Source organism: Vulpes lagopus, chromosome 2 (assembly GCF_018345385.1).
Source record: "Vulpes lagopus strain Blue_001 chromosome 2, ASM1834538v1, whole genome shotgun sequence".
NCBI classification, from domain to species: Eukaryota; Metazoa; Chordata; class Mammalia; order Carnivora; family Canidae; genus Vulpes; species Vulpes lagopus.
The window spans coordinates 29459531-29476752 of NC_054825.1; the positions used below are offsets into that span (position 1 = coordinate 29459531).

Below are 17222 nucleotides of genomic sequence, written 5' to 3' on the forward strand. Positions count from 1 at the left end.
ATGATGTGTAGATCTCCTTTTTAGAAAGCTCTCTGTGTTATAGTATGGAGACAAGATTGAAGGGTGCTAAATGGGAAGGCTGTGTTCTCAGTTTTTTGGGTGAATGATATGGTGGTGTGAATTAGGATAGAAGTGGTGGGGACTTTGGAAGGAAAAATCTATGAAAGGTTTAGAAGATAGACTTGATGACCAGCTTTGGTTGGTCCCAAAGGGAAGAGGGAAGAACCTGGAATAAATCCCACAATTTCTGATAAATGATTATATAATTTATCAATTCAGAGAATATAAAAAATATTTATTGGGGTGGAAAAATAAATGAGTTTATTTTTTAACAGGTGCCATTTGAAATGCCTGTGGATTATTCATAGCGATGATTGATAAGACCGGTATGGATGGTGTTCAGGAGACAAACCTTGGACTAGAGATTTAAATTTGGGAATAAAATACTAACATGTATAGGTAGGTATAAAGCCATAGAGATGGATCAGATTGCCTAGAGAGAGTATTAAGTGAAGAGGGATGAGGTGATGAAGCATTCTTAGTTAAGATTTGACCAGAGCTCATAGTCCAGTGCTCTTTCCTTAGTTCTTGCTTAGTCTCTCTGTGCTTTAATTTCTGAGGTTGTTTCACTCATTTGATTGTTAGTCTCAACTAAACTCAGAGTTGTTGGGACTCATCACAGACTTCATTTACCCCAACTAGACTAGAGAATCACTGGCACTGACCCCACACTCATAGTGATCCATATTTCATCTAAGTACCCTTAAGTCAGTGTGGGCTTTATCCCAGAAAGGAGCCACATCCTATTTAAGACAGAACTACCAAACATTCCCCACTATTACTTAGTTTAATCTTCGAATGTGCAGAGGCACATTATGCAAATAAACCAAGCACAATAAAGATGATCATACATCAGCTGTGTACGTGCACATGTGTGTTTCTGCAATCTGGATTGCAATTCTGTGATGGAATGGTTCCAGACCTAGCAGAAGAAAAAAGAAAGGAAACCTGAAGAATGTTCTCTCAGTTCCATTTAATGCCTTGACTTTATCAAACTTGTGTGCTATGTTTCTGCCTGTAGCTCTCAGCATATGGAGAAAAGAGCCAGGAACCAATCATTCTTTCCCACTCCACCAAGAAATCTTTTATACTTCCTCCACAGGTAAGATTCTAGGTCACCAACAACACTAGGGAGTGTTTTATTGAGACTTGTGGCATTATATCATCAAAACCTTCTCATTCCCAACACTCTTAGAATCATGTCTAATGAAGATCTACAAAGTGGAAATTCTTACTTAATGACCTCTAAAGAGGAGCCGAAGGAGATTGAGGTGATATAAAAGAAAAAGGGAAATCTGCTTGTGAGGGAAGGGAATGCTGGAGCTGGTGGGGAAGGCCGACTGTTCAGCTGCCAATACCTGTTACTTAAGAACTGACATTTTCCAGATCTCACTTCAGGGAAGGCAACATCTGATCTCACTTAAAACTGCAGCATCTGCCCTGCTGCTTTCTCCCTGACCAGGCCCACACCTCACCAGCCAGAGTAATGATGACTAAAAGAAAGAAGGATGCAATTAACTGGTGAGTGGAGGATGGAATGAGTGGGAACCTCTTGAGAGTTTTGATCTGATTGTGCAGCTGACTTAGGAGGTTTCTCCCACACACTAACACACATTAATAATATAGTCAAGTGCCAAGAAACAAGAGAGAGACCTGATGCCATCATTTAAGCATAATGCTGCATTTTGTTTGGGTGGTTGTTGGTGATACTGGCTTAGTAACTGGCTCTCTAGCTTCTGCTTTCTTGCATCACTTAGCATTGAGGAACCAGATAGAAATATGTGGAGCAGATAAGAATTCTTCTCTTAAATATTACATTAGCCTCTCCAAGGAGAACTGTGAAAGTTGATCAGGGCACTAACATTTAATTATATTATTTTCTATTCTGGTTTTTAATATCTTCTCTATCTTCATTATTTTTGTGTGTACACAAATACATATAGCGATGGCAGAGGAGACATTAAGGACCAGAATAGGTACATATATGGATGGCTGGATGGATATACAAATGCAAAAAAAATTCAAATATATATGTACATATGTATATCATCAAAAGATGATTAAAATTTCCTGTTAGTTTTAATTTGAAAGATCTCCATTAAGGCTGAAATAAGAAAGAAAGCTCAGAACAATAGCCAAGGCAGAAAGCTTTAAAAGCACATAAATATTTATTTAGCAATTTTTTTAAACAAAAGAATTATATTTATTGTTTTGCAATCTATTTTTCACTTAGTAATATTAATATTTTCCTATGTCAAAAATGTTTCTCTGTAGTGCATTTATTGAATCCATCCTATGGATTTATTTTCCATTTCCCCTATTCTTAGAAATTTAGCCAGTCTTTTACTCTCTCTTTCCCTACCATTAGACAAAGCTGTGATGAACATTCTTTTTTTTTTATTGTAATGAACATTCTTATGTACTTGGAATTCAGTTCTGTAAATTCCACAGAGAAAATATTTAGAAGTGGAGTTTTTTGGTTAAAGGGTATATGCATTTTTAAAGCTTTTGATACATATTGCCAAAATATCTTTTTCCAGAGGAGGTGTTAAGTCTTATGAGGATTATTTGATCTGAAATTTCCATAAACAAATTGGAATTTAGAGCAGGGGATTACAAATTACAAGGGAGGTTGTTACTGTATATCCTAAAAGTGTCAGGACCAGTGTAATTAGTATAATTGTCTGTGAATATTGTGCCAGAGTAAGTCTTTTCTACTCTTATGGACTAGAGAAAGAGAGCTAATCTAAGAAGTGGGTCTCTTATTCTTTATTAATGGAGTTCTGGGGGATGCATCGGTAGTTCTGGTATCTAAATGAACCCACAGGTTCTGAGTTGCAGAATACTAAAAGCCTAGAGTCTAATTTTTTAAAAAATCCAAGAAAATATAAGGAAATAATATTATGCTAGAAAAGTAGTTAAGCTGTAAAGGAATAGATTCTTGCTGTGTCTATTGATTTATTATAATACTTCTTACATGCAGAATAGCCTTGACTCTGGGTGAAGGTTCACATACCTTTGGCTAGAATCTCAGGAACAGGCCACCAAAAGTAAGCTTTTATTTTATTTTATTTTTTTTTAAGATTTTATTTATTTATTCATGATAGTCACACAGAGAGAGACAGAGAGGCAGAGACACAGGCAGAGGGAGAAGCAGGCTCCATGCACCGGGAGCCCGATGTGGGATTCGATCCCGGGTCTCCAGGATCGCGTCCTGGGCCAAAGGCAGGCGCCAAACCACTGCGCCACCCAGGGATCCCTAAAAGTAAGCTTTTAAATAGGGAGCAGCAAAGTAGAAGCTAATGGCCTTTACAAGAAGAGGAAATAGATTTTCCTTAATCAGTCATAATTCTTTGCTGTTCTCATTAGGTTACTGAGGCCTAATGGAAGGACTGTCCTTGCAGTTTTCATTTTCCCTAGAAATCTCTGGTATCTAATAAATTTCTACTCAGTATTCCAACCTCCCAGCAGTAATTCTCATACTCAACACTTTTTGTTAATGATGTTTTTGCCTCTAGAATTTATACATGGAAGACTACCTTCTGTAGCCATGTCCAAGGAATGGACGTTTTTCCTTATTTTCCATACTCGTTCTTGGAGTAAACCAAATCAATCAATCAGTAATAGGGGCCCTATTGACACTTTGAGTCTCCAGGTATCACTGTCCACTCAGCCCCTATACTAAATATTCCTCAAAATGTCTGAGTTCTTTCTTTTTTTCAGTGTAAATTATCTGACTAAATGGCTCTAGTACTTTTATGGGAGAAGGAGAATCATTATATGATGCTACAGTATTCCCCCTAAATATCTGGCCATGTCTTTAGTCAGTGGGTTCTGGACCTAAAATTGACTCAGGATCAAGAACTAGTAAGAGATTAGGACCTTTTTATTGGGGCAAACATCCTCAACTTCCTGCCCATCCATTTCTGTGGTTGTAGATATTAAATAGCACTCTTGTTGGCTGCCCATCTTTTTGCCTCTAGGGATGTCATGCTTTATTAACTACCTTCACAATTCCCTGCTGGTTTGGCCCTCTTGGCTGCCCCTCTCACTTTGCTGGCCATTATCGTAATTGTAACCTTTTGGCTTCTTATAGTTAAATACCACCACCTGGGCTCTATTTCTTTGGCCCCCATCATCCCATCTTTATGGTTATTGACAAGCCCAAACCTGACCTGTGGCTAAGAGCCACCACTGAACCTTATTAGTGATGCTGTGCCCCTCTCACCAGCACATTTCTTATGATCTTTGTGGAATGGTGTCATTTGGCTTCTCCCATGGGGCCTACTCCTCTGGTGGGTCTTCTGGCCTTATTAGTATATCCATTCTACCATGTCCACTTCTCTCAGTCTCTTGTTCCTCTCTCTACCATCTGCAAGGGCAACTCAGGCATTTCTGCACTAAATGTCAGCTTAGCAGTGAGTTTGCCCCATCCCCTGGGATCCTTGTCAGATGTTAAATCCCATGTCCTAAGAAAACATCCCCAAGTCAATGAATCCTTGATTATCCAATCTTGTCCTGGCCCTCTTGATTCAACATCTTCAGGAGTATATCCCTGGCTTCTGTTGATACATGCTAGCTAATTCTCCCAGACACTTGACTGTATAGTCTCTTCCTTTTCTTAACTGGTAATGCTGGGCTTTAGTTCTAGTAATGAGCCTGGCAGCTAGAAGAGGAGATGGGGCAGCTTCTGAGGAGGAAAATTGCTGTCTTGCAGGGAGAGGCTTCTGCAGTGTCTTGTAACACAGGATGGGTGCAACCTCTTACTTGGGAAGAGTGGGCCACCTTGTAAGCTCTAGGGCATCTTCAGCTCCAACATCTGGGACATCAATCCAGATGTCCCTAACCCATACTTCAAGGTACTGGGTTTTTCCACACAGAGCCCTGATATTATGATAATAGACATGTCTTGATTAAGCATTCAAATGTCTCTGAAGCTGTGTAACTCTTAGATCTTCAGTTTTCTACTTAGCTGTCTGCTCTTCTACCACAGAATATAAGGGTGCCCTATAAACAACCAGTGAAGTCCTCTGGCTCTCACACTTAGCCATTAGTTATTTGTTAATGGCTCTCAATTTCTCATTATTTTTCTTCAGAGCCTGAATGCAATATAGCAGTAATCTGCAACTCTGCTGTACTTGTAGACATCTTCCTCTAACCCATTTCTTTTGCAGCTGCATCTCTATATACCTGACTCTTGTGTCATGTTACTACCAGTGAAATCTTTAGCACCCATGTTCCGCACTCAAGATGGTATTTTTTTCCCACAAGATGGTGAGTAAGCCAGTCCCAAATTCCTATCGTACTTAGACCATTCTCATTATTATTTGTAGTAGTTTATGTCAAGAAGCAGACACAAAGATAGGATTAGTCTATGTCAGAGATTAGGGGCAGGGGAACTGTCAAAGGGGAAGAAAGCCTTCAGACCAGTTGAACATCTGTGGAGAAAAAAAGGAAAAATAGAGTAGAAGGAATCTTAGACTATAGCACAGTTCCAGAAAAGGTTCTGTCAGGCTGATGGGAAGTCCTCAAGCCAAATTTGTAGAAGTCTTGCAACTTGCTGGAATGGGCATGCCTTAGTAACTTTGCCCACCATTTTTAGTCACTGACTGGGAAAAACAGCTCGAGGGAGATAGAAGTTCATCATGAACACAGTTGTGGATGCAGAGGGGCAGCGGCTAGAGCAGATCATCAGTTACACTCCCTGTAGCAGGAGTTCTGAGTGGTATATTTCATGGCACACACATACACACTCAGTCATTGCTTAAGATCAGCAAATCTTCATGTTCAGTACTAGTAGATGAAAGTGTGAGGGGCTGTATCAAAAGAAAGGGGACCTTGGCATCTCCAATTCAAATTTGAAATACACAAACACACACATACAGATAGTACACATAGGAGTCAGACTCTACCATGCTATTAGTATTACAATTTTTTATTTATAGTGGATTTGTACAAACTTTCTTGGGCCAGTCTAAAAAATGACCCCCATTTGTGGTTTTGTTTCTATGTGAAAATATGTGCCAAATTTCCCACAGCCAACTGCTAAATGAGTCTTTGGAACACAATAAACTATAAACTGAGAATATCCTGTAGAGAGGCCGCTTGGGCTTCTCCTGGGCACTTGAGATAGAAACAACCAAGTGTGCACTGTCACTATTTTAGTGGCTTTGGCAAAGGGACTTGTCTGTCCATGCTGTTTCTGGACAAAGACTCTTCAAGCTTAGCAACAACATTCCATCTTCACATCCATAAGAAAAATAATACAATCTAAAAGTGTGGCTTTTGTATGTGACCAACATGACTAGTGCATGTGTTTTTGCCTCATTATTCTATTCCATGTTGATAATCTGCTGGTTGTATCCAAGTCACTATATCACAGCCTATAAATTCCTTGAAAGCAAGGACCATGTCTCATCATTGATTACATTCAATACCCAAATGACTAAATCAGTGCCAACAAGTACTTGGTGACCTTTTTCCTTAACCCTCTCCCTCCTTCCCTGGACCAGCTCTTTATAGTTCCCCATTAGAATCATAGTCTTTGGAGAGATGCCCCATATCTTTGTATAATCATTTCTCTTCTCTGAATTATTTAGCATCCCCACCTCTCCCTCATGGGAAAGCTGGGTCTGCCCTAGAGCCAAAATGGTTTTAAGTCAAGTAAGAAGTGTACTTTTTACTGCCATATAGTAAGATTTATCACTGGCTTAATGGGACCTTTGCCAAAAAAACTGGCTAATGTGTCATCATGGCATCTTAAGAAATTTCTTCCTAAGAAAATATTTTTCATGACTAAAGAAGCCAATTTTCATAATGTTGCTAACCCACATATCACAACTGCTACCTCTATCCCACCAGACAACAAATCATAGTTAGAGGCTTCAAGACACATATACAGAAGTAAGATTTTTTTTTATTTTTTTATTTTTTTATTTTTTATTTTTTTTTAGTAACTAACATGTTCTAGAAGAGTTTGGACTATGGATGTTAACTATGAGCCCTTGAGAATTCTTCCCAGCCTTTCAGTGATCTGCTATATTTCTTCAACTCAAATATGCTTTATACTATTCAAGAAAATTGATATCCATTTTCTTGCTTGACATTTAAAATAACGTTGCAAAACAGGTTTTATTATTGACACCTGAAAAATAAGGAATCTGAAGTACCATAGAGTTAAATGATATATCTAAGGAGTAAATTTGTGACCAGTGATTAGAACACAGAGACCAGGGTGGACTATAATCTTTAGGAAATGAAATACAACAATCAATCAATATGTACTTACTATACTCTGTGTGTTGGGCACTGCAGCTAGACTCAAGAACACAAAGACAAGTAAGATTGAGGCATCAAAATGTTTAGAATCTGTGAAGTGGTCCTCAAACTTTTCCAGTTTCATAAAAGACCATTTTCATTAAAGCAAATAAAAATCTTTTAATTGTAGTTGTTAATCAACAAGGTTACAAATCAAATGCTGCAGAATTGGTTATGATGAAAAGCAATAGTCTCCTTCTCCTTTCTGCCACTACCTATCTTAGCCCCTCTCCAGAAGTTACCTTTTTCATTAAAATAACCATGTTAAAACTTTTTTATTTTTAGCATTTTTAAAAAGATTTTAGCCTCTCACACAGAGAGGCAGAGACATAGGCAGAGGGAGAAGCAGGCTCCCTGCAGGGATCCCGATGTGGGACTCAATCCCAAAACCCTGGGATCATGACCTGAGCCAAAGGGAGACACTCAGCCGCTAAGCCACCCAGGTGCCCATTTTTAGTAATTTTATTAGGAAAAAACAAACTAAATAAAAGGTGTATAGAGAATAATGAAATAAATACCATCTACTCACCAATAATTAACTTTATTAAGGCTAAGAAATCTTTACATATAGATATATTTACCTCAGATCTTTTTTTTAAGACAACATCTCAGATATAGTTAAAACCACCTGAGTGTTCCTTTCCAACCCCACTGCCCTCCATCTCAACACATAGGTAACCATCAAGCAGTGAATTTTTTACTTACATTTGTCCTCACTTTTATTTTATTTATACTATATACATAATACACACAGATGTATATATACAATATGCTGTATATATACATACAATGTACTTCTAAAATGAATATATATTATTTGTATATTTTGACAACATATATCATTCTGCAACTATTTTTATTCTGCTTAGTTTTTGAGATCTCTTCTAATACATATAGCTCTAGTTCATTATCTTTAAATTACTTATCAGTTCTCATTGATGGACATTTAAGTTGTTTCTTATTATTACTGCAAACAACATAGCATTCAGTCTTTCACCAATAAGTATAACATTTGCAGGGGATTTTATTAAGCCACTCATGTTGAGGTAGAATGACAAAAAGCTGTAGATACTTAGTGTATACAACTAGATGTATTTAGAGATTAGATACCCATGAAACCATCATCACTATCAATGCCATGATCTCATTTATTAATTATCTCAAAAAGTTTTCTCCACCCCCTTGTTTTTTTTGGGGGGGAGGGGTTGTTTATTTGTCTTTCAGTGGTAAGAGCACTTAACCTAAGATCCCCCCTCTTAGCAAAATTTTAAGGATACAGTGTTGATAATATGTGGCTCTATGTCATACAGTAGATCTCCAAAATTTATTTATTTTGCATAACTGAAACTTTGTACTCTTTGACCAACACTTCCCTACTTATCTCCCCTTAAAGCCTCTGGCAACCATCATTATACCTCTCTGTTTCTGTTCAACTATTTTAGATTGCAAATGAGATAATGTAATATTTGTCTTTCTGTTCCTGGTCTATTTCATTTAGCATAATGTCCTCCAGATTCATCTATTCTAGCAACCTAAATATCCATCAATGGTTAATGGGCTAAAGAAAATGTATATGGACCTACAGCTACCCAGGGAAGATGGCCACTCCAGTAGTTTCTGGGCTCTCCCAGCAGGTGTGTTTCCTTAGTACATGTGTGGTCAGGGTGTTTGCCAAGCACATGGGACCACTTCTTCAGGTATACGGTATTTAAAGTTGCTATGCCACAGCTCTTTCTGCTGCATCTAAACAGAATAAACTGGAACAAGTAGAAAAGGAATTGCTGAGAGTAGCACAAATATTGAAGGAACCCAAAATGGCTGCTTCCATTATGAATCCCTGTGTAAGCAAACAGTGAAAGTGAAAAGACTAAATGACATGACAGCAATAGAGGTTCTCTCCCCTCATGTCCAGCCTGATCAGTTTGCTTGCTGAAAATTGTTGCTTGAACAATATCCCTGGAGTCATTTCTGCCTTTCAACCATGATGATCATGCACCATGGAGAAGTCCCTTGCACAGTTACCACTGTATCATCTTTATTTTTTTTAAGATTTTATTTATTTATTCATGAAAGACACACAGAGAGAGGCAGAGACATAGGCAGAGGGAGAAGCAGGCTCCCTGCAGGAAGCCTGATACAGGACTTGATCCCAGGACCCCGGGATCATGACCTGAGCCAAAGGCAGACACTCAACCACTGAGCCACCCAGGTGCCCCCTCTATCTCCTTTAGATGAAGCCACTCTTTCTGAAATAAAAACAGTCCTGAGGAGCTATCAAGCATAGTGGCAAGGATTGTCCATATTGGAGAAAAATATACTGATATTATGAAAACCCAGATTCAGAAGCTGATCAGGGCTTTGTGGGAGATTTTCTGAAAGTGCTGATTTTCTGTCAGTGAAAATTCCTAAACTTGGAGCAATGATAAAATGCTTCCTGAATGATAAAAAAAGAAAATGTGCTCTATACATACAGTGGAATATTATTCAGCCTTACAATGGCAGAATTTTCTTCTTTTTAAAGGCTGAATAATATTCCATTATATTTATATACCACATATACTTTGTCCATTTTTAGCTGTTGATGGATTTTTAGTTTTTTTATTACAGATCTAGGCTATTATGCAAAATGCTGCAATAAAGGTGGGAGTACAAATATCTCTTTAAGACAAAGATTTCAATTCCTTTGGCTATATATTCAAAAGTGAGATTATTAAATCAAATGATAATTCTATTTTTAATTTTAAAGGAACCTCCATATTGTTTTCTGTCGTGGCTACACTGATTTACATTCCCACCAACAGTCACAAGGGTTCCCTTTTCTTCACATCTTCACCAACATTTCTCCTTTGTTTTTTGAATAATAGTTATCCTAACAGGTGTGAGGTGATAGCTCATTGTGGTTTTCATTTGCATTTCCCTGATGACTAGCGATGTTGCACACCTTTTCATATACCGGTTGGCCATTTGTTTGTTTTCTTTGGAGAAATGTGTATTCAGGTCATCCTTTGCCCATTTTTAAATTGACTTACTTGTGGGGTTTTTTTCCTATTGAGTTGTAAGACTGCCTTATATATTTTGGATATTAACTTCTTATAAGATATATGATCTGAAAATATTTTTTCCATTGCAGGTTGTCTTTTCATTTTGTAAATTGTTTCCTTTGCTATGTGGAAGCTTTTTAGTTTGAGATGTCTAGTTTTGCTTTTGACATTTCCAGGAAATCATTGCCCAGTCCAATATCTAGAAACATTTTTCCTATGCTTTTTTCTGAGAGTTTTATGGTTTCAGGTTTTTCATTTAAGTATTTAATTCATTTTTATTTGAGTTTTGTATAAAGTGTGAGATAAAGGTCCAGTTTCATTCTTTTGTATATGGATATCCAATTTTCCCAACACAATTTATTGAATAGATTATCTTTTCCCCATTGTATATTCTTGGCAACTTTTTTTAAAAAAAAAGATTTTATTTTTTTAGAGAGAGAGCATAAATGGACAGAGGGAGAGGGCTCTGTCCCAGGACCCTGAGATCATGACCTTAGCAGAAGGCAGACACAACTGACTGAGTCACCAGGCACCACTCTTGGCACCCTAGTTGAAGATCAGTTGACTGTATGTTTATGGCCCTGTTTCTGGGTTGTCTATTCTGTTCTACTGGTCTGTCTGCTTTTATACCAGTACATAGTGTTTTACTATAGCTTTGTAATGTGTTTTGAAATCAGAAAGTGTGATACTGGGATCTCTGGGTGGTGCAGTGGTTTAGCGCCTGCCTTTGGCCCAGGGCGCGATCCTGGAGACCCGGAATCGAATCCCACGTCGGGCTCCCGGTGCATGGAGCCTGCTTCTCCCTCTGCCTGTCTCTCTCTCTCTCTCTGTGACTATCATAAAAATAAATAAATAAAAGGAAAGTGTGATACTTCTAGCTTTATTCTTTGCCAGAACTGCTTTGACTATTTGAAGTCTTTTGTGCTTTCAAATGTACTTTAGGATTGTTTTTATATTTCTGTAAAAAAATTCCACTGGAATTCGGATAGAGATTGCATTGAATCTATAGATTATTTGGGGGAGTATGAACATTTTAACAATATTAATTCTTCTGGCCCAAGAACACAGAATGTCCTATTTATTTGTATCTTTTAACATTTATATCATCCTTGTTTTGCAGTTTTCAGTGCACAAGTCTTTTACCTGGTTAAATTTATTCCTAAGTATCTTATTGTTTTTCATGCTAATGTAAATGGAATTGTTTTCTTAATTTCTGTTTTGAGTAAGTTGTAAATGTACAGATATATAATTGAGTTTTGTGTGTTGATTTTGCATTCTGAGACTTTACTAAATTTTTTATTAGTTGTAACTTTTTGTGTGTGGAGAATTTAGGATTTCTACATTTAAGATCATGCCATCTGCAAACACAGACAATTTTACTTTCTAATTTAGATGCTTTTTTTCTTGCCTAATTACTCTGACTAGGAAAAAGCCTATAGTTAATATGATATTCCACAGTGAAAAGTTGAATAGTAAAAAGCTTCAGCCCCTTCCAAGAGTTGGAAATTTTTTGTAGATACCCTTTATCAAGTAAAGAAACGTTCTTCTCTTCATAGTTTTCTAAGAGTTTTTATCATAAATGGAGGTTGAATTCATTAAAAGCTTTATCTGTATCTATTGAAATGAATGTAATTTTTCTTCTTTAGTTTGTTGATTTGGTGAATTACATTGATTGAATTTTGAATGTTGAATCAGGTTTCCATTACTGGGATAAACTTTACTTGATCATGTTATTCTATTATAATTTATATTTCGGGATTAAATTTGTTAATATTTTCTTGGGCAGTTTAAGGATATTTCTTAAGGGACATTAGCATTTTTTTAAATTTCTTGTAATGGCTGTTTCATTTTGGCATCAGGGTAATGCTCGTCTACTAAAATGAGTTGAGAACTGTTCTCTTCTATTTTCCCGTAGATATAGTGTTGAGATGGTATTATTTTTTCCTTAGTGTTCATTGATACAGAATTGGCTTCACTGGTGAGAATTTTTTGGGCCTGTTTTATTTTTTGGAAAGTCTTGAACTATGAATTCAATTTCTTTAGATGTATGCCTATTCCTATAATCTACTTTATCTGATAGAATTTTGGTAATTTCTGTCTTTCAAAGCATAGTTCTACTTTATGTAAATTCTTAAATTTATGGACACAAAGTTGTTCATAATATTTTATTCTCCTTTTAATGTTTATATTGGTTTATATTAATTCCTCTCTTTTACTCTTAATACTGGTAATTTGTGTCTTTCCCCATAGTTTCTTGGTCTGTTTGTGAGTTTTGTCAATTTTATTGATTTTTTTTTCAAAGAACTAACTTTTGGTTTGATTTTATTCAATTTTACTGATTTTTATTCTTTTTAAAAAATAATCTGGGTACTTTATTCTAGGTGTTTATTTTGAATCTTTTTAATTTTTATAAATTTATTTTTTATTGGTGTTCAATTTGCCAACATATAGAATAACACCCAGTGCTCATCCCATCAAGTGCCCCCTCAGATGGAACTGGAGGGTATTATGCTGAGTGAAATAAGTCAATCGGAGAAGGACAAACATTATATGGTCTCATTCATTTGGGGAATATAAAAAATAGTGAAAGGGAATAAAGGGGAAAGGAGAAAAATGAGTGGGAAATATCAGAAAGGGAGAAAGAACATGGGAGACTCCTAACTCTGGGAAACGAACTAGGGGTGGTGGAAGGGGAGGTGGGCAGGGGTGACTGGGTGACAGGCACTGAGGGGGGCACTTGATAGGATGAGCACTGGGTATTATTCTATATGTTATTCTTTATTATTTTTCTCTTACTCTTAGCTTTGGGTTTTGATTTTCTTTTTGTAGCTTAGAATAATGATATAAAATCTTTCTTTTATGTGAAAGAATTAAAACTAACAATTTCTCTCTAAACAGTATTTTGTTTGTATCCCACAAATTTTGATATATTCTATTTTCATTTTTACTCTGCTCAATATATTTATTATTTTCTCCTTGACTTCTTGTTTTACCGAAAAATTATTTACAGTGAGGTATAATTTCCAAATATTTAGAGGCATTTTCCAGATGTTTCTATAATTAATTTTCAGGTTTTATTCCCCCATATATTCATGCAATTCTTTGAGACTAGGGTCACCTGAGAGGCAAAGTGATGAGAGAGAAGAAGGTGAAAGACGTACCAAGTAATACCTCATTATTTGGGCAGTGGGAGCCCATTTAAAAAAATTTTTGCCCAGAAATATGAATCTTTTCTCAGAGCTGTAGGTGCCTGTGCCATCAATGTTACAGCCATAAAATTCCCAACTGGCCAGACCTACTGGTAGGGATGAGAGAGAAAAGAGAAAGAAGGAAAAGGCTGAAAGAAGGTATTTCTCTACACACTGTCTAGCATGCAGGAGCCTCTTTTCCTGGTTTCATGGCTAGCGGTAATATTTTGTTTCTGAGAATTTTTGTTTTCAACACCCATAGCACAGTTCTGCCATTTGGGCCTTCCCTCAGCCAAAGGTAGTAGTTAAAGAAAGAAAATAAGATCGTGAAACTTGCCCATTACAGACCATTGCCCATATTTTGAGTTTAGTTTACAGTCTGCTTGCTAATGTTTACTTTTCAGAGTACTTAGGTGGTTGTCTTCTTCTGTCCAGAGATTTTAGTTATTATCAGTGTGAGTGATATGCTGTAATTGGCTTATTCCATCTTGGTTGACACCGATGGAGTATTAGAAGTCCTGTTTTCATTTTTGGAGGATATTTTCTTTTGGGTAAATGATTCTATGCTGAAAGTTTGCACTCTGAGAAGTTTCATTTTCCATTAACTTGCAGAGTTTCTATTGAAAAGTGAGCTGTCAGTTTTATTGTTGATATGGTAAAACTAATATGCCTTTCCTTCACTGTGATTGCTTTTAAGATATTCTCTTGGCTTTGAGTTTTCACAATGTGGCCATGATTTTTCTAGATTCCCTTTGTATTTTTCCTACTCAGAGATTACTGAGCTTCTTAAATCTCTGAATTGATTTATTATTTATATTTTGGAAAATTATTGGCTATTGTTTCTTCAAATATTATTTACCCCATTCTCTTTCTCCACTCATCTAGGACTCAATTACACATATGTTAGAACTTTCATTCATCATCCTACTCCAGAATTGGCAAATGTCAGCATAGAATAAAATGGGTAGCAATCATTAGCTAACATCAGGAGGGATCTCCTCCTATGAGGTGCTTTGCTTTTTACTCTTCAATATTAATTTTAAGATCACTTTGTCAAATTCCATGATAATCTCTGATGGAGCTTTTATTGGATTTACATTATACTCATATGTTAATATAGGGAGAATTGGCATTTTAAGAAATATCAACACTTCTTATCCCCAAATAAGGCATAATTTTCTATTACTCAAACCTTTTCATAACAATAAGGTTTTGTAATTTTCTCCATAAGTGTAATATACATTTTTCTTGGGCATATGCCTTGTTATTTTACAGATCTCTCTATATATATTATAATATATCCATAATATGTTATCATGAATGGTATTTTTTTATGTTTTGTATTTTTCTAATTGGTTATTGCTGATGTGTAAGATTTTCCATCTCAATTTTAGTGGCATAATGCTTTTTATATGTATTATTATCATGTAAAAATACTTTAACACTATTTCCTTTTTCTTTGCTAAAATTATTGTTATATGCCTTTTCTTCATTTTTTCTTTCTCTTCCTTCTCTCTCATCAAACTTGCTAGAGATTTTACCTTTTTTACTATTTTACTAGTTTTTCAAAGAATTACCTTATGGTATTGTGGGATTTTCTACTATTTTTTAATCTTCCAATATCTTCCAATATTTAATCTCTCTGTGATCAAATAATATGCTCATACATCCTTTTATTTATTTAGTTATGCTATCAAAAGTATTCAAATATTGAAAAGCAATAAAGACGGTCTACGGAATTATTGCATAAAAGTCTTTTATTGCTGGGACAAGTTCTATACTAGATTGACATTTTCTACTTTGATATTCTAATGTCACAATTCCTGAGCCACTCAAAGAACTTCCCTATAATCAAGGTCAAACAATCTTTCTTTCCTTTGTACTCCTTTAACTCCTTTAAGATCATATCACATTTTAGATTATTTCATATTTGGACATAAGTTTCTTATTCAGCTTTTTTGTTCCCAGTTTTTAAATTGCCCCTTTTCCCTTACAAAATGTGTCTTTGTCACATCTACACATTTTTTCTATTCCTCTCATTCAATGTAAACTCATCCCCTTCTAAGTCTTCTGTGTAAGTGTCATTCTTGGGCTTTTCATTATTACACTCTGAATTTATCTACTGCCTCTGAATCTCATGGCTTCTTTTCTTGTTTGACTGAATTGCACCCTTAAGTAATTCCTCTAAGGAAGTGTGTGGAAGTTACATTTTCTGAGTCCTTGTGTGAGGAGTCCTTTTTAATATGAAGACATCTAATGAACTGTCCACATAAGACCAGTTACACTTTTGCTATTCACTGATTAAGAAAATTAATGAGAATGGGAAGTTTATGTGAATCCAGTAATGCTTTTTAAAATAATTTTAATGCAACCCCTATCAAAATACCATGGACTTTCTTCAGAGAGTTGGAACAAATTATTTTAAGATTTGTGTGGAATCAGAAAAGACCCCGAATAGCCAGGGGAATTTTAAAAAAGAAAACCATAGCTGGGGGCATCACAATGCCAGATTTCAGGTTGTACTACAAAGCTGTGGTCATCAAGACAGTGTGGTACTGGCACAAAAACAGACACATAGATCAATGGAACAGAATAGAAAATCCAGAAGTGGACCCTCAACTTTATGGTGAACTAATATTCGACAAAGGAGGAAAGGCTATCCACTGGAAAAAAGACAGTCTCTTCAATAAATGGTGCTGGGAAAATTGGACATCCACATGCAGAAGAATGAAACTGGACCACTCTCTTGCACCATACACAAAGATTAACTCAAAATGGATGAAAGATCTAAAGGTGAGACAAGATTCCATCAAAATCCTAGAGGAGAACACAGGCAACACCCTTTTTGAACTCGACCACAGTAACTTCTTGCAAGATACATCCACGAAGGAAAGAGAAACAAAAGCAAAAATGAACTATTGGGACTTCATCAAGATAAGAAGCTTTTGCACAGCAAAGGATACAGTCAACAAAACTAAAAGACAACCTACAGAATGGGAGAAGATATTTGCAAATGACGTATCAGATAAAGGGCTAGTTTCCAAGATCTATAAAGAACTTATTAAACTCAACAGCAAAGAAACAAACAATCCAATCATGAAATGGGCAAAAGACATGAACAGAAATCTCACAGAGGAAGACATAGACATGGCCAACAAGCACATGAGAAAATGCTCTGCATCACTTGCCATCAGGGAAATACAAATCAAAACCACAATGAGATACCACCTCACACCAGTGAGAACAGGGAAAATTAGCAAGGCAGGAAACCACAAATGTTGGAGAGGATGTGGAGAAAAGGGAACCCTCTTGCACTGTTGGTGGGAATGTGAACTGGTGCAGCCACTCTGGAAAGCTGTGTGGAGGTTCCTCAAAGAGTTAAAAATAGATCTGCCCTATGACCCAGCAATTGCACTGCTGGGGATTTACCCTAAAGATACAGATGCAATGAAACGCCGGGACACCTGCACCCTGATGTTTATAGCAGCAATGTCCACAATAGCCAAACTGTGGAAGGAGCCTCGGTGTCCATCGAAAGGTGAATGGATAAAGAAGATGTGGGATATGTATACAATGGGATATTACTCAGCCATTAGAAACGACAGATACCCACCAT

The 17222-nt window shown here is 36.4% G+C and overlaps 1 protein-coding gene and 1 pseudogene across 2 annotated transcripts in view; both read left to right on the plus strand.

The window, feature by feature from the left end:
• Positions 1 to 17222, plus strand: part of HPSE2 (heparanase 2 (inactive)) — a 634074-nt gene that overhangs the window by 353655 nt on the left and 263197 nt on the right. The gene's annotated exons all lie outside the window — the stretch shown is intronic.
• Positions 8976 to 9753, plus strand: LOC121484517 (annotated as a pseudogene).